We start from the raw sequence: 23,173 nt of genomic DNA, 5'->3' as shown, positions 1-23,173 counted from the left end.
GCATCTGGGGCACCCATAGGCAGCAGCCCAGGAGAAAACAGATTTTCTCAGATGCCTGAGGGAGTTTAATCCTACTGTGAAGCCTAGACCATTCAGCCACCCGATGTAAATGGATAGGATAAAAACTAATATCTCCCCAAGATTAAATTTGAATTCTGAGAATTATCACTTCTGTTCAATAATTAGAGCTATTTGTTTACCTTGTATATAAGATCCTGAACGGTAATATGTTTCCTCTGATGGGTGAGTCAGGGTGGGGGCACTGTTTTAACATCAGGGGTCACCCTTTTAGGACAGAGATGAGGAGAATTTTTTTCTCTCAGAGGGTTGTGCGACTTGGGAACTCTCTGCCTTAGAAGGCAGTGGAAGCGGAGCCACTGAATATTTTTAAGGTAGAGGTAGGTAGATTCTTGTGAGGCAAGGGAGTCAAAGCTTATCGGGGGTAGATGGGGATGTAGAATTCATATCACAAACAGATCAGCCATGATTTTATTGAATGGCTGGACAGGCTTGAGGGGCCGAATGGCCTACTTCTGCTCCTATTTTGTACGTTCGTATGTATTTTTACTTCGTTAACACTGTCATAGCTTATGCAGAGAAGGAAATGTCTTCATCGCGTTACACAGCAACAGGCTCACAATGGCCTTCACAATGGAGCTTAATAATAACCCAACTCAGAACCAGTTAGTTCGAGTTCCTGATGGTGATTTTTAAGGTGTCTTGGCAAAAATAGCCATTTAATCATCTTTGTTTCCATTTGCTGCATGAGCCTTGGTTTCCGATGTCTAAAGGAAAGTTATATTTGTGCCTCATGTCAAAATGATGCACAGCTTCTCCAGCCCTTTCTCTCTTCACTGCCCAAAACATCGCTTGACAAATGAATTACTTCCTCATAAAAAGAATCCAGGAGCCACTTTTGAAAACAATGGTGCAATCACTCTCAAAACCCGTTTGGCAGGAGTGGAGCTTCATTATTACAAACTTCTCAGTAGAATAAACTTTTCACCTGGTGTAGCCTGAAGCCCTATTGAAGGAGGTAAGACTCAGTAAGATAACTCTCAAATTGGAACACACCATTCACCAGTCCCTGGGCATTTGCAACAATCATACTTGGTGTAAATATGTCTACGTTGGTGTGGTCCACCTTGGTTGCAGGAGCATTGTGCCCTGTCTTGAAAAGCTGTGCACAGAACAACCTCGTCAAGTGTGTTCAAATTGTGCATAATTTCAGCCGGGGTAACTAATGGAGCGGAAGGAGGAAAGAAACGAGAGAGAGGGCGAAATCTTGTGCCTTTCCCCCCTGGCAGGTTTGGTGGGAGGGAGGGGGTTTTTAATCAGGCAGGAGAGTGGTGGGTGGGGAACCCACCACCTTCCCATCCATCCTGATTATGTCTGCCAATTTGAGGGCCTTAAGTGGGCAATTAATGGCCTCACCCTGCCTCTGGCATTAACCCAGCGGTGGGCAGGGGGCCTTGTTACGCAGGGAGCACGACAAGCAAACCCCGGCATGTTTGTTAGTAGGCTCCCAGTGGGGTCCCTCATTTAAAGTCAGTCAATGCCTGATCGAGGGACCCGCCATCGGGAAGTGGGGACAGAACCACTGCCACCCACCACCCCCTGCCCTTGCTGTCGATCACACTCCACTTGACCCCCCCCCCACCCCCACCAACCCCGATCTCTGCGACCCTCTTCCTCCCATCACTCACCCGTGACTGGGTCCCTCCTCAATACAAGACCTTGGGTCGGTCTTGCTGTTCAACACAGTTGCCGGCCTCTGATTGGCCGGCAGCTCTCGGCGCGAGCAGGACTTCTGCCCCCCTCCCCCCCCACCCAGGGCCTTTGATCCCGGGGAAAGGCCCACTGTTGGCCTGTCAAGTGCCTGAGTGGTACAAGATATTGCGGCCCTCCCCGAAAAGAGGTGACGCGGGGATCTCGCTGGCTCTTTGGCCAGCATCCAAGATCTACGTGACCACCATGAGATTCCACGGGGAGATTCCACAGCGTTCTGACAAAGCCAGTGTTGCAAGCACAAGCTCGATGCTAATTCAGAATGCAGATTTTATAATGTCAACTAAATGATCATTTTCCAAAAGAATGAACCATAAAACCTTTAAACCAAGCCCATGTCAAATCCAGCTTCTTGATTCAGAAGCATATTGTTTTCATTTTAAAAGTCCTGCAGAAGTTCACAATTATGAAGTCCGTTCTTTAGGCAGGACTTTGAACCATAAGATGATTTCTTGCTGCTAGGACCACAGTATGACTAGCGTGCGTTGACAACATGATTTACGAACTTAAATGCAGATTCAGAATAAAACAACACTTCCAGAATCCCACTTACTTAATTTGAGGTTTCGGCTCTTACTGAGTCGTTCCACACAACGATTACATCTAAATGGTGTTTGAACATAGCCCACTGCCGTCAATCACCATCGGTGAAGGGAACCATATAATTTTTTTTATACAAAGCTTCAAACACAGATTCATAAGCAGTTAGACCTGAATGTAGCGTGACAAGTTGAGAAGACCATTTTGTTATGAACTCTGTAGAGACCGGTAACTTTGAAAGAGAAACTTGAACTTTCTGCTGTTAGCTGAAAGGATGACACATTAAGATTTCATAATTTAAAAAACCTTTACTGTATCAAATGACTGAAAAACTACATGGGCTAAACACTATTTTGGTATGTATGCTGCTTATACTTTTAAGCTATAGAAATAAACAGTTTCTTGTTACTTATCATTCTCCGCAGAATTATATGTTTCACAGCAAACAGTCACAGTCGCTCCCAGTGGGTCGCTTCCTTTTTACTTTCCCAGTCGGATAACTTCTAATTCCAGAATTGTCTGTCACTGTGGAGGTTACACTGTAGTTTTCTTCCTCCAGCTCCAAGCTAGGCAATGCTTTCAGCCTCTTTTAACTCCTCACGAACACAATCTTCAAACCAAGTGCACGTTCCCACCCACATTCTGTGTGGTGAATGAGTGTCGGCATTTTCTCTGCTTAAGGTGCAGGCCTGGCTAATACTATCTTTCTCTTGCTCTCTCTCAGTTGGCTGCAGACTACACAAGTAAAACTGCAACCCTCTTCTGTCTATGATATTTCTGTGTTTATAGGAAAGCCTGTAGCCTGATCTCAAAATGGCTTCCTCTATCCTCATCTCCATGGCAACGAGAGACACACTGGCCAGAATTTTCCGTCCCCATTGGTGTCAGGCATCATGGCGGGCGTGAGCGGACAATATGGCAGGAAGGCCAAAAACCAGTCTGCAGTTATCCACTCCACCAGTCAATTGCAGGCCGCGTTTCCTGCTACATGTCGAGAATGTCATTTTAATACAACTGTGCATAATTATAATCCCTGCCCGCCAGAATCATCCCCCCACGCCGAATCATCCGGGCATGTCGGAATGTTTCACAACTGTACACAAGCGACGTGCACCTGGCGAGCTGCACTTGGCTTTGGACTTCGAGGTTTGTTTGCCTACCTTGCTTTGGGCAGCACTCGCGGTCATCAGCGCCAGGCTTCGCAGGCAGCACCACGTCACTTTAAGGGGGGCTCACGGGCAGGTCTCTACCTACCCGACCAGCAGTGAGGGGGTGGCTTTTCAACAGCTACAGGGCGAGGGCAGTACGGGAAAGGGAGGGGTATCCAGAGTTTGTGTGGGGGAACATGTTGATCTGTGAAAGTGACCTCAAGATGGTGAGGGCTGAGGAGGCAGTCTCCAGTGGAGATGAGGCCAGATGGAGATGTGAGGGTGTGTGTGAGAGAGTGAGTGGTGATGTCCCTTGAGCTGGCAGTGAGTGAGATGACAGTGAATGTGTGATGGGCTTGTGAGTGTGAGAGTTTAAAGTGATGAGATGGTTGTTTTACCCTGGTGGCACGGATGAGATCATTCATCCTCTTTCTGCACTGGATGGCCAACCTCTTCTGTGCAGCGTTGGCACTGACCCCCGCTGCCACTGCCTCCCAAGCCAGAGTGGTGAGATTGCTGGATCTCCTGCGGACAGAGTGGGTGTGGAGGACATCACAGTGGGCCTCCAAAAGGCATTCCAGTGACAGGTTACTGAACTCTTCCTGACTTTCAGGACCATGTCTTCACTCGAGCGGTCCTGGGCTGCAAGTATTGTGAACTGTGTGCGTGGCTGCAGTTTAAATACAGCACCCGGAGTGAGGAAACAGTGTGGTGACGGCATGGCGGGCGATTCAGAGGCTGCCCACCAGCGAGGCAGTGTGTTTCCTGTGGCTGCATAATTAATGAGGCAGGAAGTCACCACTGCGACCAACGGGTAAAATGTCCTTTCTCCTGCCCACTACTGTACTTGAGTGCAAATCTGGGATGAGTCCGCCCATTAGCTTTGTAGAATGGAGCTGAGTAGAAATGTTTTCTTTGATCACAACTGCCTTTCATCTTAGAAGTAAAAGGATTGCTTATAGCACAACTGTTTACAACCTGATATCAATACTACCTTTCTGGGACTTTAGGAGACGCAGGGTCTATTCATGGTAAACTTAGAAACTGCACGTCCCTCTCAATCAAACAAATCTGTGTCGTCTTCTGTCTCTGACAATTAAACCACTCAGGCTTACTGTCAGGCAGACTGCAGCACACGTCTTTTGACCCCTTTTGTTTACCCTAAATTTAACGATACAGTCCCAAACTATAACACTCTTCGAAACCAAAAGATATAATCCTAATCTTCTAAACCTCACAATTGTAACAGTACAAAGAAGAAAAAAGCAGACGCGATCCATTGTTCACAAATAGGAGCACAGAGAGCAAGGAAGTTTTGGTAAACCTTTCAAAATCACATGAGCCCCAGCTGGCATATCATGCTAAATTTTAAGGCACCACACTTTAGGAAGGACATCAAGGTCTAGGAGATGGTGCAGAGGTGGTTTACCAGAATTATACCTGGGATGAGGAACTTCAATTACTTGAAGGGACTAGAGAAGCTGGAATTGTTCCCCTTGGAGCAGAGGAATCAAGGAAAGATTTAATAAAAGCAAAAAACTGCAGATGCTGGAAATCCAAAACAAAAACAAAAATACCTGGAAAAACTCAGCAGGTCTGGCAGCACCTGCGGAGAGGAGCACAAAAATTTAATAAGTGGTATTCAAAATCATCGGGGGCTTTGACAGAATACATAAGGCAAAACTTTTAACAATTGCTTCATCAACTTGTTTATTTTTACCAACCAAGCATGTCTGAAGTGCTCAGAAATCCAACACCAGAATTAAATCTCTACAAAGCAAACAATTAAAGTACACATGCAAATAGAATTTCCATACGTCCAATGTGGAGTATGCATTCTCCCTCCAAATGGACCCATGCCAATGTAACCAACCCCAAAGACTTTGAGCATCAGTTAGCAAATATCAAGGCATCAGGACATCCACAAGTGCATTGAGGCACTGCTGGATGTTAACCAGCTACGCAGCTTCCCTACATACTACTGCTCTGCTTCTCCTTTGTCTGGCTCGGGCTATCCTGCACATTAAAGCATTAACTTGTAATCTTACCTGAGGCCAGTTTCAGCCACCGATGAGTATTGTAGCTCTTCAAGTCCCAACAATGAGACAGATTGAATCGTTTGTCATCAATAGCACCCTCAACTATTGCAGTTTGGCCTGAGACAGGCATTATATTTCCAATCCCAACACAGGATATTGATTTGGTTCCAATCTCCTATCACCAGGCATGTCATCTGGAAACCTATAGCATCCCAAGAGACCTCATTTCATTTTGCATTCTAAAAGCCTTGAGCTTCACATGCATTCTGAGATTTTAACCAATTATAATATTGATTGCACAGCAAGTTTACTGCAGAAACATCGTTTTTAACCTCTCAATTCAAATCTTCCTCATTTACAGTAGCATACCATAACAACATGTTGCATTTATACTTTTGGGGGGTTGGGGTTTGGTGCCATAGTGGTAATGTTGCTGGGCTAGTAATCCAGCGACCCAGACTAATGCTTTGGGGACCTGCATTCAAATCCCACCACGGCAGCTGGTTGAATTTAAATTCAATTAGTAATCTGGAATGGAAAATCTAGTCATGAAACCACTGTGGATTGTCGTTAAAAACCCATCTGGTTCATTAGCGCTCTTTAAGGAAGGAAATCTGCCATCCTTACCTGGTCTGGCCTATATGTGACTCCAGACCCACAGCAGTGTGGTTGACTCTTAATGGCCCTCAGAAACGGTGTGGCAAGCCATCTGGTTTAAAGGCAATTAGGGATGGGCAACAAATGCTGGCCTCGCCAACAACACCCACATCCCATGAAACAATAAATTAAAAAGAAAACCTCTACTGTTGCAAAGTGTTCCAAGGCACTTCTTAGGAACGTTATGAAACAAAATTTGACCACAAGTCACATAGAGATATTAGAACTGGTGACCAAAACCTTAGTCAAAGAGGAGCTTCTCAAAAGGAAGAGAAAAGTGGAGAGGATTAGGGAGCCAATTCCAAAGCTTAAGGCCCAGGCAGCTGAAGACCTGGCTGCCAATGGTGACGCCAAAGAGATCAGGGATGTGAACATGACAGGAATTAGAGGAGTGCGGAGACCTTGGAGGGTGGAAGGGTTGGAGGAGATTAGAGGAGAAGGGAAGTGGTAAGGCCACAAAGGGATTTGAACACAAGCATGAGAATCTTAAGCTCGAGGCATTGCTGGACCAGCGTAGGTCAGCAAGCATAGGGGTCATATTGGTGCAAGCTAGGATAGGGGCAACAGAGTTTTGGGTGAGCTAAGTTCATGGAGGGTAGTAGGTAACTCACAAATAACCACCGGTATTTCGAAGATTCAGACGATTAATACGATTGATACTGACCTGAACTCTGGCTAAGGTAGCTCAAAAATATGGTTGCCCCTGTCCACAGAATCGGGCAATTCCACAATTTTATTTAAAGAAACACCGCACCTTAAGTCCGCAAGATAGTCAAACTAATTAAAACTTTTTTCAACTTCAGAAAAGTAAGGGAATTTAAAATTAAAGTGGTGGAAGCTTTATAGCAAGAAGCTGAGTAACGAGTGACAGGAAACACTTCTGGAGTACAGCCGCCTGATGTAACTGACCCAGAATTAATGAGACCTCCTTCTTCTAGGATGTGAAGAGGTTGCTTTACCCAACTAAAATACACAGCAGATACTCCCTCGAGTGTTTCTATTACAGGCAGATTATAGATCCACACGGCAATTAAAATGTTTTTATGCTATTAATTGGTAATGTTTGGTACTCAAGCAACTTAGGTTGGCCTTGTTATTACTTTGAGTTTGGCTTAAGGCCACGAAGATAAAAATTAGAATCTTAGGGCTATCTGTGAGAAGGAACGCCAAGAATTAGACATTGTAAACTTCCATTACACTAAATGAGAAGCCATACAGACCATTAGACTGGCATTTAAGGAAGAATAGTTTACGGTACTTTTATTACTTCAGAGCTGTTTTGTCAAAGTACTGTCAGTGTCCATTTTGCTTCTTTAGAGCATAGTGGCTGCAAACCAAATATGCCACCAGTGTCGCTAATGGATGGTGGTTAAAGACAGAGGCTGGGCCATGCAGAAGATTGATTCCAGGTTCGAAGCGATTCAGAGTTAATTCGTTTCAGCTGAGGCAGGGGTTTGAGCATCATGATTGACCATAGGGCCCCTGGATTTGAGAGGAGAAAATTGGCTAACATTCCTGCTCAACAAAGGTCATATGACCTCCAGAGGAAATATGCATGACAGCAGCATTAGGTTCTACTACAATGCCATTTCATGGTTAAATAGTCTGGCAACAGTGACTAACTAGTAAGCCAAGTCCTAAAAGAACCTGCACACTTGAAAACATATCCCAAATAGCATTCAATATATTCACCAATAGAAAGGAGGGAGATAATTAGCTAAAAATACAAAATCTCATTGAGAATGAAAATTACAAAAATATTTTCCAACCATCTTGCTTCACCATTTGGTTGCCATTTTGGATCAAAGAACTTTTTGTTTTAATAAACAGGCTTTGAGGTGAGAGTATGATTTGATTGTTTTTGTTTTCCAAAGTCTTGGTTTTACTTTCTCTCCATGCCCCAGCTCTACATCCCCTCCTGAAGCCTCTATTCCTCGCATTCTTTGTGCTTCCTCCATGCTCCCTTAACACCACACTGGCATTTGGAGCCAGAGTCACATCACTCCACCTTTCTGGGATCTTCCCTTTAAATTTCTCCATCTTCCCCCGCCTTTAAAAATCTTCTTAAACCTTGTCTCTCCAACTGAGCCGTCAGTTGCTTTGTTTTCCTCACATTTATTTGAGAAGCCTCTTGTGGTATATCATGTTAATGGAGCTATCCAAGTGCAGTTGTTGTTTTAGAATGCTTTACACATTGTTACGACCAGGTGAAAAGAGATAAACTAGACCCCCTGCATTCAACCTCCTCGGTTGCTCGCAACAAAGGTTTTAAGTTTTTTTTTCACAAGGATATACCTTTTCCCAATTCAGAATGTATTTTACTGTTTATGCAGCGAGCAATAAGGGGCCAATCAAACAGAGTTCTCTTGAATTAAAGAAAGAGCAAAATTTAGTAACCACTAAACCCAAAAAATAATACAAACATGACATCACACACACAGGTATCAGAAATAAGGGAAGTTAAGAGTCCAATAAAAAATGTTAAAAGGATATGCTGTTAAGTCCCGCCGCCGGTTCTCCGCCGATGCTGCCAGACCTGCTGAGTTTTTCCAGGTAATTCTGTTTTTGTTTTATGCTGTTAAGTGTCCTATGATTGTCCTTGAGGCATAGATTTTTGAAAATTGCGGCCAATTTGGATTAGCTGTTGTGGATGCGGTCAGATGTAGATGATGTTGCAATTATTACGTGATCTTGGTTCGCTGGTAAATTTCTAATAAAGTTGTCTTCCAAACTGGTTCCAAAAGAGAGAGAGAAAGTGAGAGAGAGAAGAGAGAGAGCTTTCAGCTTGTCTCATCTGCTGAAGCCTTTCTTGCAATCTCTCCTGGCCTGTTATACTTCACCCACTGTGTATTTCCAAGGGTTTTTGGGTGGGTCTGTCTGTGGCAGCCATTGTTCCAATCTCCAAAGCTTTGCATTTTAATGTCCCTTCCTTAGACAGTGATAAGGTTCAATGGATCTTTGAATTGTAAGGAATGTCTCTCTCTTCACACTTCCCCCGAGGGTGTCTTGTTTGCTTTTTCACCTTCATCTTGGAAGATTGCCTTGTATTTTTAAGTCATTTGTTCTATCTCATTTCAAATTGCAAAATTTCCAGTCGATTGAAAGTAGAACAGTCATATTTTCAGAAATAAAAGGACATAGCTTCAAGACAACATTTGCATTATTTTACAGTCCGAGCCTGGAATTAATTTCCGACATGCAAAGTTTTGTTTACAAGAGGCCTTTTTTTTATATGTATAAAATCACCACAGCACACGAAATGAAAGGTGGCTTTTCCAATAAATGAACATCCTTGTCATCATTTCCATCTTCTACATCAAGATATTCTGGTCAGCATCCTTCTACGTTCTCCACAGTTGCTGCAATCATTACCTAAACATTATTAGATTGGTATCTTCAGAAAATAGAAGACAATGGACAAAGTAAAAGGCTCACTAGATGGAGAAGCAAGCTAGTCCTTGTTTACCAGACATCAGAACTATTCTGTTCCAGAGAACAGTCATATTGGACTGAAAACGTTAACTATTTCTCTCTTGACAGGTGCTGCTAAACCTGCTGAGGTTTTCCAGCACTTTCTGTTTTTATTTCAAGTCTCCAGCACCTGCAGTATTTTGCATTTATTATAGTAAAATTATTCTGCTGCTCCCCGAGGTATATATTTGGTCTGCAGAGCTGGAACAATATGGTATAACCTAATTTGTTACCATAAGTTTAAATTAAGCAACAGATACATAAGATTGGTTACTGGCTTCCAGAAGGTGCTGCATTTAAACTGGTGCTGCGTTTATTGAAAGTACTTGGCAAATAATTTTGGTGTCTGACCCAAATTCACATTGTGCTTCAGGGGAACGTGATGATGCTGGAAATAGACCACACGCATCTTATCTCTTTCCCAGTGATTAAACCAGGGTGACCAGCTAAAAGCGTGGAAGAAAATTAAATTCTCTGTGCCTGTTATCAGGGAGTTCAACCCGATGTGCCATGCTGCCTCCAGAACTGATCAGAACTTTTCTTGAAACTAATTTGTTTCCACTCCCAAGGCATTTTCTTCATGGTTTCCTTTTTATTATGTGGAATGTCCACAGGATCGGAAACAAACCAAGGTTTGTATGGAATAAAATAGGCCACTGCTGGATTCTCAAATAATAATTACGCTCTTGTACTTCATTAACCCACAAGTGTCAATTTTATAAAGAAGGCCACCCAGGGGCATTGCTTCTTTGGTAGTGCTCGACTATATCCCCATGAAGGGTGTATTGCTCCACTTCAGTCAGCTGTTGGTGTCCTGCTTTTAAAAGCCACACCGTGCCTGTTAAATGAGCCGGAGAATGAATACAGCTGGGAATAGCAGAGGGATCCAGGAGTCAGACCCTTGCAGTGATCCCAGACTAATTGTACATTATTAACTTCACATGCTGACCTTTCTCCAATGCAATTTTAATTTCCCATTCCATCAGCAGCTACGGGCTAATGTCTGGAACTGGCAGTCCTCGTCTAGCTTCCAGAGGGTACACCATCGTCACAAAGCATGGGACCGCAGTGCTAGGATACGATGACAACATATGTACAGCGGGAGTTGCTAGCTTCCCTCTAATTATGTCAGTTTATTCATTGGAAGTTAGATTTTGAGCTCAGAACTTTGTTTCAGGTGCTAACCGACACATTTTAAATTATTTCAGTAGGAATGTCTTTTTTATATCAAAAAAACAACTGCTAAATAATGTATCAATTATCAACTCATGCACTGTTGAGTACGTTCTGTTAAAGCCTGTTTTATGTGTTATGACACAGCCGATGGTAAATGCTGAGCTGTTCAAATCCCAGAGGGAAACCTGAGACAACTGTCATAACCTATGTTATAATTTGTATATTTTGGGATGCAGGCTGTGAATTGAGTAGTAATAAGACCATCGAGTCTCAAGGGGTTTTTATAAAACTAAATTAAATATTTATTAATACCAGAAAGATTGTAAGCACATACATATGTCTACAAAATTACTACTATAATTACCACAAAAATCCCCTGATTAATCTGACTCCTAGTTACGCCTCCGTTAAGGTAACAATAAAACACATAGATTAAAACAGACCCCTGGCAAAGCACACCCTGGACAGTCAAATTCAAAATGAGTTTCTTTCAGCTCTGGGTCCTTGCAGACAGTGGCCTGAGGCTTACAGGTTAGAGGCTTTAGATCTTAAAATCCCTCCTCCTTTACCAACAGCCTTTTCTTCTTTTATACATATTTTCCTCTTTGAATGCAAATTCTCATTGTACCACTAGGTCTTTTGAACTTCACCTCTTCTATCAATAAAACCCCTTTCATAGCACTAATTTTATTAGTGAGCTTTGGAAAAAATAAACACGGGGAGAATTTTCTCCCCGTCGGGCGGGCCAGTCGAGAGCGGGTGTGCACCGCCATTTTAGGGGTATCCGGAAGCGCTCGGCGCGCTCTGTGCAGGTGGGGGGAGGAGGGAAAGTCGGGGCCTACGCTCTTTCGCACATGTGCGCAAAAAAACGCAGAAATCTCCCTGAGGCAGTTCCATGCCTCAGGGAGATTAAATTCAGTCATAAAGATGGGAAATTTTTTTTACAAATTTCAGACATGTCCCCTCACGTGACATTGTCACATGAGCTGGGAGACGTTTATGAATTTTCATAAAACATTTTATTTAATTAATAAACCCTTCGTGAAACCTCATCCCGCCCGTGGATGAGGTCCCATGTAAAATGCGAAGGCCACCTGGGCTCTTCACCTGCCCGTCAGCCTTAAGGTTGGACAGGCAGCCCTGACAAGTACTTCATTTAGTTCATGAATGGCCTTAACAGGCCTTTGACGGTTCAGCGGGCGGGCAGCCGACTCCGGTGCGCGCCCACCGAACTGAAGGTTGGAATGACACGCGGTGAGATCGGGACGCACGCCCGACGGCACGGTGAGTCCTTTTACGCATCGGCGCACAGGGCCCACCCCAATACACCGAAGAGAAGATTCTGCCCACGGCTTAGCTTCTTCTGGCTAAGTGTGATATTTTGCGCATTCTTTTGAAGGGTTTATTTAAAATGCAAATTGCTCCCTTTTCACTTCACCTTGTAACTTCCCTATGTTTACCTAATTACCATTTCAAACCTACTTCTCCTCTATACCAGCTGGCTTTAATCCAATTAAGACCACAGACACACACACACAGGCAGACGGTCAGACACACACACACACACATCCCAGTAGAACTCTATTTTAAAATAATTTCCAATAACATTATAAACATTATATCTTCTTGACATATGAGTGGACTTGCTGGAGAGGAGGTGTGGGGGCTAGAGAGGGGGACAGTTGACATCCTATTCTGCTACAAGGAGAGTCACTGAGTAAGGCTCTGTTGACAGAGAAACTCCACTGGGGTGGAGGGGGGGGCGTCTGGAGGCCCTCCAGGCATACTCAGAAAGCAGTAGGAGTGGATAGTCATTGATGTGAATACCAGGAGGCAAGTCCCGAGGATTTGGATGCAGTGCCACAGGAAGTTCAATGGCCGTACACGAGTGGTCAAGGTCAGTGAATGTATCTTCAAATACCGTATCCTACCATCTGTACCACTAGCCTCAGAAACTACACAGTTAATCACACCCCACCATTCACCGAAACCAATCATCTCTATCAATTAGGGCTATTACTTATTTTAAATATGACCCTCTCAAACTTGGCGCACTGCAAATCTCACACTGACATCTCACAGCCTGAACACTGGCAACTATTCAACCATGACATCCACATCACAATCACTGATGTACCTCCCTCTCTCTTGCAGGACAAGGTGGTGCGTAACCGAAGGCAGCAGGAGCTAACCAAGGCACATTTTCATATTCTAGCACCCACGGAAAAGATAAGGTTGTCCATTATTGAGAGGCCAATTGTTGAGGCTGTGGCCAGCAGTGAGGTCTCAAATTATCGAGGGTGACATTATCCTCACACCTAATCATCCTTTCTACATCACTCCCTCTCTGACCTCATCCCACTGTAAGCGTGCACCTCGTACTGCCACTCTTCACTCCTGTTCCCCGCATCGTAACCTTACCCTTGTGCCTCTTTCCCTTCAGATACCCAAGAGAGGCAACATGGCCAGGCAGCAGTGGTACATCAACAAGAGAGATGAAGACACAACACCGTCACTCTCACAGTTACCAGTTCAGATATTGATACTGCACGTATCCTTGACAACAGATGAGAGGTGGGACTGACACACAGTGAGACACATGCAACCCTGGCAGAGGGCCAGGACAGCACAGATGCCAACTCGCCAAAGGGCACGATGGAACACTGGGTGCACTGCAAAGGACTCCGACGAGGACTTCAGTGGGGAAGCTGAGGTTGCCTCTTCCCATCCTCTTCCTCGTGCTCCTGAGTTATTCACCACACAGCTGGTGGCTCGGGCTCCATGATAGCGACGCTGTGCAGCATGCAACAGACCACCATGAATCTTGACACCCACTCTGTCAAGTACTGCAGGGCTCCTCCAAGATGGTTCTGGCAGTGGAGGCATTTTACAGCAGGTCAATGGTCTCCTCTATCACATTTCATGCAGTGGCTTAGCTTTGATGGTGTGTGTTGTCCACGTGTACATGTGTCACATACCAGGGTCATGAGCCATCAGGTCAACAGATAGCCCTGATAGCCCAGTAGCCACCCTTGGGTTTGCCATGGTGGCTCAGGAGCAGCTGGCACAAGTGACTGACGCAGAATGAAGGCATTATAGCTGTTGCCAGTATACCAGGAATTGACCATCATTATTCAGTGCCAATGGCCACACACCAGCTGGATACCGAGGGAACAGAATTCCTTTCAGTTCCGGTATAAGGCAGAGTTAATACTTGGTGGCTATAAAGTAATGTGCATGCAGTCAATGACACTCTGCACAATGAGGAAGTCTGCAATTCATGAAAAGGCATGTCCTCAATCCAACTGCTTCGCTCTGGCAAGAAAGAATTAAATATAGTCAGTCAATTCTTTTGAATAAAGAGTGTCAATGACCTCTACCATGCAACAGCGGACAGCAAACTGCAAGATGTTGTAAATATCTCCAGCTCCAACTTAGAGGGGTTGAGATGCATAGACATCCATTGTCATAGTCACCTTCACAGACACTGGCAATATGGTCCTCATCCTGCTCTGAGGTTGCAGCTGTGGCTCACATCCGATTTCACAAAGGATGCCCTTATTCAAGCGCAGACATCCCACACTTGGTTCCTCACTAAAGTTCAAGTCACTGAACACCCTGGGTAGATTTGGCCTGCTACTGAGAGCCTTTTTCCCTCTCCCAGCAACTGCGTGTGCCCTCTGCTCATTCTCCCAGCAGCTGCGTGTGCCCTCTTGCTCATTCTCCCAGCAGCTGCGTGTGCCCTCTGCCCATTCTCCCAGCAGCTGCGTGTGCCCTCTGCCCATTCTCCCAGCAGCTGCGTGTGCCCTCTACCCATTCTCCCAGCAGCTGCGTGTGCCCTCTGCCCATTCTCCCAGCAGCTGCGTGCGCCCTCTGCCCATTCTCCAAGTCATTCTGCATTCCAAGGGGAATGGCTGCTACTGCCCCCACGCATGGGAGCAACTAGTTTATGCAGAAGCCTTTAAGTCAGGACAAGTCTTAGGGCACCATTCCCTGTAGACTTTGGCAACTTGAAAGAACTAAGGAAAGCACCGGACATTTGCAGAATTGTAGGGACACCCAGAAGAAATTAACCAGCAATTAACCTGTAAATGCCATTGATCCTTTGAATAAGCATTTGGGAGTTGTGGAGTTGGTGGTGGTGGTGGTGGTGGAGTGGGGGGTGGGGGGGAGAGACAGAGAGAGAGAGAGAGAGAGAGGGTTCCTGTTCTGCTGCTCAATGCACATTCATCTGTGTGAGGTTAAGAGTATTGGCTGGAGCACTGGAGCATTTAGCTCCAAAATGGCACAATTGGCAACTCTTTAGCATTACACACTGACTGGCACCAGGGTCTGTCTGCTCAGCAGACTTCAAGCTGACATCAGCTGCACATGTGCTAACATCCTCACCAGAATGAGATCCAGTGTGATTCAAGGCAGAAGTGCACGGGCACACAACGCGCCCATTCTGGTCCACAAACAGCACCTGGAGCACCCAACAACTGGTGTTACCAATCCAAATTTCGTGCGTAGAGACTCTACAGGGGGTGTCACTGCATACCAGAAACCATGATGAGAAACAAAACATGCCCACCAGAATCAGACAGTAGCGTACATTCAAATGTATTAAAAGATCCAAAATATAAACAGAAAATGCGGGAAATACTCAGCAGGTCTGGCAGCAGCCAAGGAGAGAGAAACAGAGTTAACATTTCAGGTTTGTGTAATATTTCTGTCATCAGAACTCTTGCCCTCAGAACTTTCATCAGAGCTTTTGTATTAAAAGATTGAGTTCTCCCCATTGAAATTGGTTCAATATCAGAGCAAAGTGTCTAATCTTCCCTCCCCTGAGCAGTTTCATCAATTCTTTCACTGAGACACCAAAAGACTTCGCCCTTGTCACTTATTTTCCTGTATATTTCCAGCATTTCTCATTTTCCTTCCCTCATAGGTAAATCGGTCACTTTTTCTATAAAATGCAAAAGCTACTGTTGCTATAGAAACACTGTGAAAATGAGTTCTGGCACATCTTATCAGTACACAACTTCAAGCTCTCAATTTTACCTTGCACTAAAAGGTAGGCTTTAGAAGTTCCCAGAAATAATCAGGAACAATGCACCTACGACATAAATGCAACGCTGAAAGAAACTGTGTATGGTAATGTGGAGATTAGGTTATTGGGTTAGCAATCCAGAGAAGTTCAAAACCCACCACGGCAGTTTGAAAATTTGAAATCTGTTGAAAAGAACCTAAAAATAGAAGACTGTAATTAGTAAAAAGTAACGATGAAACATTTGGATGGTCGGAAAATAAATTAACTGGTTTACTAATGCTCTTTAAGGAAGGATATTTCCTGTCCTTAACCTGGTTTGGCTTATATGTGAATTTAGCTTCACATGACTGACTCTTAACTAGCCTCTTAAGTGACATGGAAAGCAACGTAGTTGCGTCCACAGAAGGCAACTCACAACCATCTTAGGACAACTAAGGGTCAACAATAAATACCAGCCTTGCCATCATCACCCACATCTGGAGAACAAAAAACAATTAAATGATCTCACTAGGCTTGCTCAGGTAGGGATCTTAACACAAATCTCACACTTCCTCCTCAACTCTGCACCACTATTGCCTCACTACTCACTAGCCTCAGTTACCCTTCACTCACTACGCCACACTTTACTCCACCTCTTTCTGCTGCCACCCATGGACTCTTCTCTACTTTTTTTCTCACACCTATGCGACCTTTCACACAGCATCCAAACCATTTGGTCACCACGTGCACATTTACAAAATAATGAGCTATCACTTATGCACCCTCTTTTTTCTCTTGCCAGACAAGGAGAAGATTCTAGGAGGGTAGGCCGACATCCATATCGCGTCCCCACTCAAAGATGCTGTCCTAGAGATCACGGGCAGGGGGAAGAGAGCTAGGCCTGTGGTTCCTGCAGAGTCCAAAGGACCCGTCCTGGAGGGATTTTGTGCATCTTGCCCTCTTTTCCCCTTCCCACTCCAGCAACACCCGCAGCACAGGAGCAGAGCAAATGGAAGGACAGGATCTAAAGCACAAGCAACTTCATAAAGGTAATCAAGTATTCTTAAGTCAATATATGAAGAGAATTGAGAAAGATCCTATTTAGATTTAATGTCAAATAGGCCATCAAACTATCAGATGGTCTCCAGTGATCTGTTCATAGTTAAATTTGATATCGTAAAATGAAATGAAGCACAGGAGCAAATTATGAGCTGTCAGGTGAGCTTAGGGGAAATAAAAACAAGCATAACCAGCAACTAGGCTTATAGCAAGATACAGCATTAAAGTTAGTTGTGGATGACAAACACAATTACCAGCAACGATATGGAGGCAAGGTGGACAAGAAATAGCAGAGGGCGGGAGCAGAAAGGGAGTCATTTAGTTAGGTTAGATATAGACTATGTGTTAAAGACTGAATTTGTCATTTAAGAATAAACATTCATTCGAAAAAGAGTAGAAAATATATACAATGAATTCTTCACATAAATCTTCACTCATGAAGGCTATGGATGAATCCCAGATTCAGTGAAATTGCCCCAAGCATCTTCAGCATAAATAACAAGGACAATAAAGACATTTTTACAAAGAAATTAAATGGATTCTATATCTCGAGGGCAGCAGGCTCACAAGCAATACATCCTTGCATCAACAGCAGAAAATAAGCAACAAAACAGACCAGATTCTGGCCGATATTTTCAGAAGCTGCTGAGTACCAGAGCAAAAGAAAATTACCTAAACATATTAAAAAAAAATTACACATCACTTAGTAAAATGGAGACGACTTGGTTTGATATTAGCAATAAGGGAAAATTCTCAATCATGCTGAGTTGCTGTGACTAAATGCACAAAAGCTTTCTGGGGTAGCCAGTGTGGATTTCGAAACAACAGATTGCTCCTCCAATTGAATTTCTGAGAGGGTTAATTGAATTCTTATCTATTTTTTATAATACATTCATTTGCATGTTCTGAAAGCACTTGATAAAGTTTCATTCTGAGGCATTTAATGAATTCATAACAAAATGGCTTTAAAGGATCAGCAATATAGAGTCAATGTTTGCGTGTGTGTGAATGGTTAAATTCCACTCCCAACTCAATCCCTTTGCTGGTCGCCCAAACAATAATTAGCTGAGAGAAGACTAAATTCAGTAATGACTAGAATTTAAGAAGCGCTAATATGATCAGTACAGGGGAAATTGGTAGTATTCAACATTTAGAACCCTCAAGCAAATTGGGTAAGGAGCCAATTTGCGAAGGAAATTACAGAGAGGTGCAAAAACTATAGTGTAGTGACATTGGGGGAACGTTCATTACACTGTAACTCCTGCTGCTGACCCGAAGTGCGGCAGGAACAGCTGTACATGAGCACTCGACCCACACTGTGGCCACCGACACACGCACAACCGGAATGTTTCCAAATCAGACTTACTATATGAAACCCAGTTTTGTGAAGCTGCCTATTTACATCACCATCGAATGTGCGTTAGCGCTGTGATTAACAATTGATTTATTATTAATGCTCTGCAATGATATTAAGGTAGCGAAACTGATGCATCCACAGAGGGATCAAATGCCACGCATACAACATTAATTAACTTGCCACAATCCATAATAAATGAGACCGTGAAAATAAATAAAATAAATTAGTTTATTTAAATGCTACTTCTCCCCAGGTTAAGGCTTGGCGCAGGGAACCTCTCACAGCCCAGCTAGTTCAGCTGGATGGGAATTGGACTCTTAATTCCAGGGACGTTGTTTCAAATCCTACATGAGATAATACATTTCTTTTAAGTATTTTATCCAAGAAACATGTTTTCATTGTAATTCTCCACAGTCTCCAAGTTCATTGAAAATGGAAATCTCATTACCAAAATTTCCTGATGACATTTCTTTAGTATTCACTGAATCATCACAAGCATATTTTTCAGAGGGAACAGTTAATAAACGATAGGTAAAGTGGATGCAAGAACTTGCACTAAAATGCTGCATTGTATTGTTAGTTTGTGTCAAGCCAACTTGTTCATTTTAATGCTGCAGCTGACACTGAGACTGATACTGCATATGTGCAGGAGGTGCTCCCATTAGTGTTGCAACACAAATAAACACAGCCTGTTAATAATCCTAGTATAGACCGGGATGATAGTGTAAGGGGCAGAGAGGAAGAAACATTTCTGGAACTCCGTTCAGGAGAATTTTCTTGGCTAAGATCACTGTTCCCCATATGTTCCTGTCATGAAGCTATTAATGTATATAATATTATTGGAAAATATTTTTCTTTTAAAATAGAGATTTAGTCTGTGGGTGTGTCTGAATTGGATTAAAGTCAGCTAGTCTGGGTGCTTTGATGTGGACTAGTTTTGAGATCTAAGAGAGGTAGAGTGTATTTGCATTTTTTGAATAGAGTATTGAGGAAGTGGGATGAAATTTGGCACCTAGCAAATGGAGACCAAGCAATATTTTTATATGGCTAATAAAATTGGTACTATGAAAGGGGTTTTATTGTTAGAAGAGGTGGATTCAAAGAGGCTGGTGATACAATAAGAATTTAAATTCAATGAGCTGTGCTAGGTATAACTTCAGCAGTTTGTGTGTGTGCGGAGCAGAGGCAATGTAAGATCAAAGCAGCTGTAAGCCTACAACTGTCTTCACAGGAACCAAAGTGAAAGGAGCCTCGTTTTGAATTTGAAAGGTGAAAATGCTTTGCTTGGTGTCTGGTTAAGTCTGTGGAAACTGTTGCCTTAATGGAGATTAGTTTGGGAATTTGTTAAAAGCTATGATAGTCGTAATTTGTAGCCATGTATATGTGTTTAATGTGTTGTAACTTAATAAAACATTTCATTTAGTTTAATATAAAGCCTCTTGAGAACTGGTGGTCTGATTCCTGAATTTAGAGTTACATCTCAAACATCCCACTTAAAAATAAAGTTTATGACAGTTGTTTAAAGTTTCCCTCTGGGATTTTTAAATAACTCAGCTTTTCCGAAAGGCTGTCTCATAACAGTCTCCTACTGACACTTGATCCACTTGACCCACTCATTCCCAACAACCAGATCCAGCCCAACGAGAAAGGAGGCATTATGACCATTCTGTTCTAAGGAATGTGGCACGGATTTCATTATGGATAAATGGCATACATAGATAACAGTCTCCATATGATTCATATGAGGCATTAAAATTGTAATTGACCCAAGGAAGGAATGAGTTTGACACCCTGAATGTTGTGATGTCCCTTGGTGATGCTGTCAGAATTCTAGCAATTTTGGTGCACTATGCGGAGAGATTTTATACTGTTAATTTTTGATTTTAAATGCAGCAAATGCTGCCTATCAACAAAGACCCTTTGGAATCAACAAACAGATGCCATTTAACTTCCATAGAGTACAACTCAGCATTTTATGCAGTAACATACGCCCTGTAACGCAACAGTAATTTTACAAACAAATGGGTCAAAAGTGTAAGCACTTCTTAGCAATAACTCACAACTGCATTAGTAAGTTACTGAGATGAATGGAAATGGGTCTGATTACTCAACATTACTGAGGTTGGAGCATAATCCGCTTAAATACAGTGCAGCTTTTGTCAGGACTAATAGATTAAATTAACATTAGAGGATTAACCAAAATCTGATATTTTTGGTTTGCAAGTTCACAAGCAGCACGTGATAACCCCGGCCTTAAATCAGCCAAGATTGAATAAAATGCCTCCAAAATTAGGAGAACACAAATTCCAGGGTAAAGAGTTCATGGTATAAGGGCAAAGAGGTAATACAGAGTGCGAGAACAGCCGCGGGAGACCATCAGTGACCGTGGAGATATATAAACGGGAAACACGAAAGTAAAACAGAAATAAAGCTGGCGTTAAACGAGTAGATACAAATCTGAGTTCAACACATCAAAGTCACAGGATCACTGAAGGAGGCCATTTGGCCCATCGCGTCTGCGCCAGCTCTCTTAACGAGCAGCACACCTGCAGGCACGGAGTCTCAAGACCGGCAAACTCGGGGTCGAGTCCACGAAGTGTTCAGGCCTCGTTGACTTTCGGGTCAGGTCAAGGGTTACTCGGTCCGCTCGGATTGCAGGAAGAGACAGGGGCGCGAGGCCGATAGCTCGTCGGCACACCACCGCGCCAATGCAGCACCTAGCCCAGCAAGCCGGTAAGTCATTTTACTCTAATAATAATAAATTCATGCATGGCAGTTTAAAAAAAAAATGTCCAGTTTTTGGGCATCGCTGGCGCTCGGATCGCCGGGTTTGAGAGACTCTACCTGTAGTGCCTTTCCCCTGCCTGTCCCTGTAGCCCTGTGCAGTCTTCCTTATCAGACAATAATCCAATTCCCTCTTGAATGCCTTCTTATTGAACCTGCCTACACCACACTCTCAGGGCAGCACATGAATAAATAAATAAGCAGGCAAATAATAAACCTCAGCTGAGTTTGGTCCCAATGGTGTTAACCACTGAGTGGGGGTGTTAATCAGTCTTCCATCATGGTGCGTCAGTCGCAATTCATGGTCTAAGCACAGAATAGTCTGTCGGCAAACACAAAATACACAAACGTTGTTGACTGTATTGCCAGAACAGATGGAACAGTCACACTGTGTGCATAGCAATGAATACTTTTGCACATTGTGACACCAATTGTGCCATCACACTGAGCGCCTCAACAAAGGAGAAGGTTTGCTCAATGCTTGTTAAAAATCATCTAAATACAGACCACAGGTGTTGGCTTTTGCTGTTGGCTTTACAGAAGCAGCAGAGTCCTTGTTGCTGGTTAAGCTAATTTAAGCTTGAACCGCGTGAAGCAACCAGCCACATAGGCATGAGATGCAGTACGAGAACAGTACAGAGGACTGAACGCAACTCTGCTGTAACAGATCCTTCAATTTTCAGCCAGATCCGGAGAGGAATGCAAAATAGTAAGCCAGGCTCCTTACATTCTTATTTTGTCTCTCCAGTTTTCATAGCCCCCACGCCCAGCCCTCTCTCCCCTGAAGGTGAGCCTGGATATCAAGACTCAGCGAGGTATTTAATCACAGCCCCTGCCTGATAAACTCCTTCTTCAACATCTGCACCTTCAGCAGGGGGGCACTTCAACTGTGATCAGAAGCTCAATCTTTTCTACAGGACCTGGGATGCAAGGTTCCACTGCTTCAATGTTTGAACTCAGCTCACTCACAAAGGTCAAAAAGGCATTTACAGCCAAAGTAGGCTGTTTTGCCCATTTTTATATAATCATACAGCACAGGAGGAGGCCATTCAGCCCACTATGCCTGGGCCAGCACTCTGAAAGAACGACCAATTAGACTCTCAGTCCTGCACTTTCCCCGCAGCTCTGCAAATGTTTCCTTAAGTATATATTCAATTGTCAATCAGAGTCCGCTTGCCAACCAATCAGCACTCTCTTCACATACAGTATAAATTGTTGTTTTCCCCTTACATTGGTATTCTTATGAAGTGTCCTGATGAGTGCTAGATGAAAAACTTCAAGGTGTCTCCTTTTTCAGCAATATTCAAGTTCTGTGCTACTAAACGACCACATTCCATTCCATTGTGAAAGTTACTGTTTAATCTGCTTACACCACCCTTTTCTGGCAGTGCATTTCTGATCATAACGACTTGCTGAGTAAATAATTTCTCAAATCTCCCGGCCTGTTTTTTGACAATGATCTTAAATTTGTGCCTTTGGGCAACTAACTCTCCTGCTAAGTTCGACATTGTACACCAAAAACTGTTCCGCATCACAGCATTTAACTGCCTCTTAAATGATCCCAAAGTATGATGTGAGTATTGCACAGTTCCAGCATGATGGGCTGAGTTCACAGGTTTGGCACTCTCGCTCAGCATATGGTTATATTTAGTGATTGCTGCTCGGAAATGATTAAGCGTGCAACGGGACAAACACAATATCACTCCCAGTTTTCTTTCAGCCTCTCTTTCAGCTGGTTCAACATGTTTGACTGAGACCTATTGTTTTATCCCCTGTGTAATATATCGTACTCATCCATATTGAATTTAACTGGCTTTGTTTGGCTCCTTCGCTGGTTTTATTTCAATCCTTCTGTCACTCTCATCTGCCATGTCAATCTGAACCATTGGGATGTGTAAATTTTACCAAACTGCATTTGGTTTCTCAATCGAGATTATTTGCAAGGATTAGAAATAGTGGGAGCCCTCGCATAAACCTGGGGAAGTACTTCCCCAAAAAAGGACTCATGAGATCCTTTTTCAAGCAATTTCCTATTCGCCTCAAGGTCTCATCTTGGATACCCAGTGCCTTAAGATTCTATATAAGCCTTCTATACAGAACCTTACCAGGAGCCTTTTAGAAGTCTAAAAACATGCACTAAAGT

The 23,173-nt window shown here is 43.4% G+C and overlaps 1 protein-coding gene across 8 annotated transcripts in view; it reads right to left on the bottom strand.

Moving 5' to 3' along the window:
* LOC144693363 (alpha-(1,6)-fucosyltransferase) overlaps positions 1-23,173 on the bottom strand; it is a 726,743-nt gene that overhangs the window by 399,027 nt on the left and 304,543 nt on the right. The window lies entirely within an intron of this gene.

This window comes from Cetorhinus maximus, chromosome 18 (genome assembly GCF_964194155.1).
Source record: "Cetorhinus maximus chromosome 18, sCetMax3.hap1.1, whole genome shotgun sequence".
Classification (NCBI taxonomy): domain Eukaryota; kingdom Metazoa; phylum Chordata; class Chondrichthyes; order Lamniformes; family Cetorhinidae; genus Cetorhinus; species Cetorhinus maximus.
The sequence above is the reverse complement of the archived record's forward strand: the minus strand, read 5'-3'. Positions and strand labels throughout refer to the sequence as shown.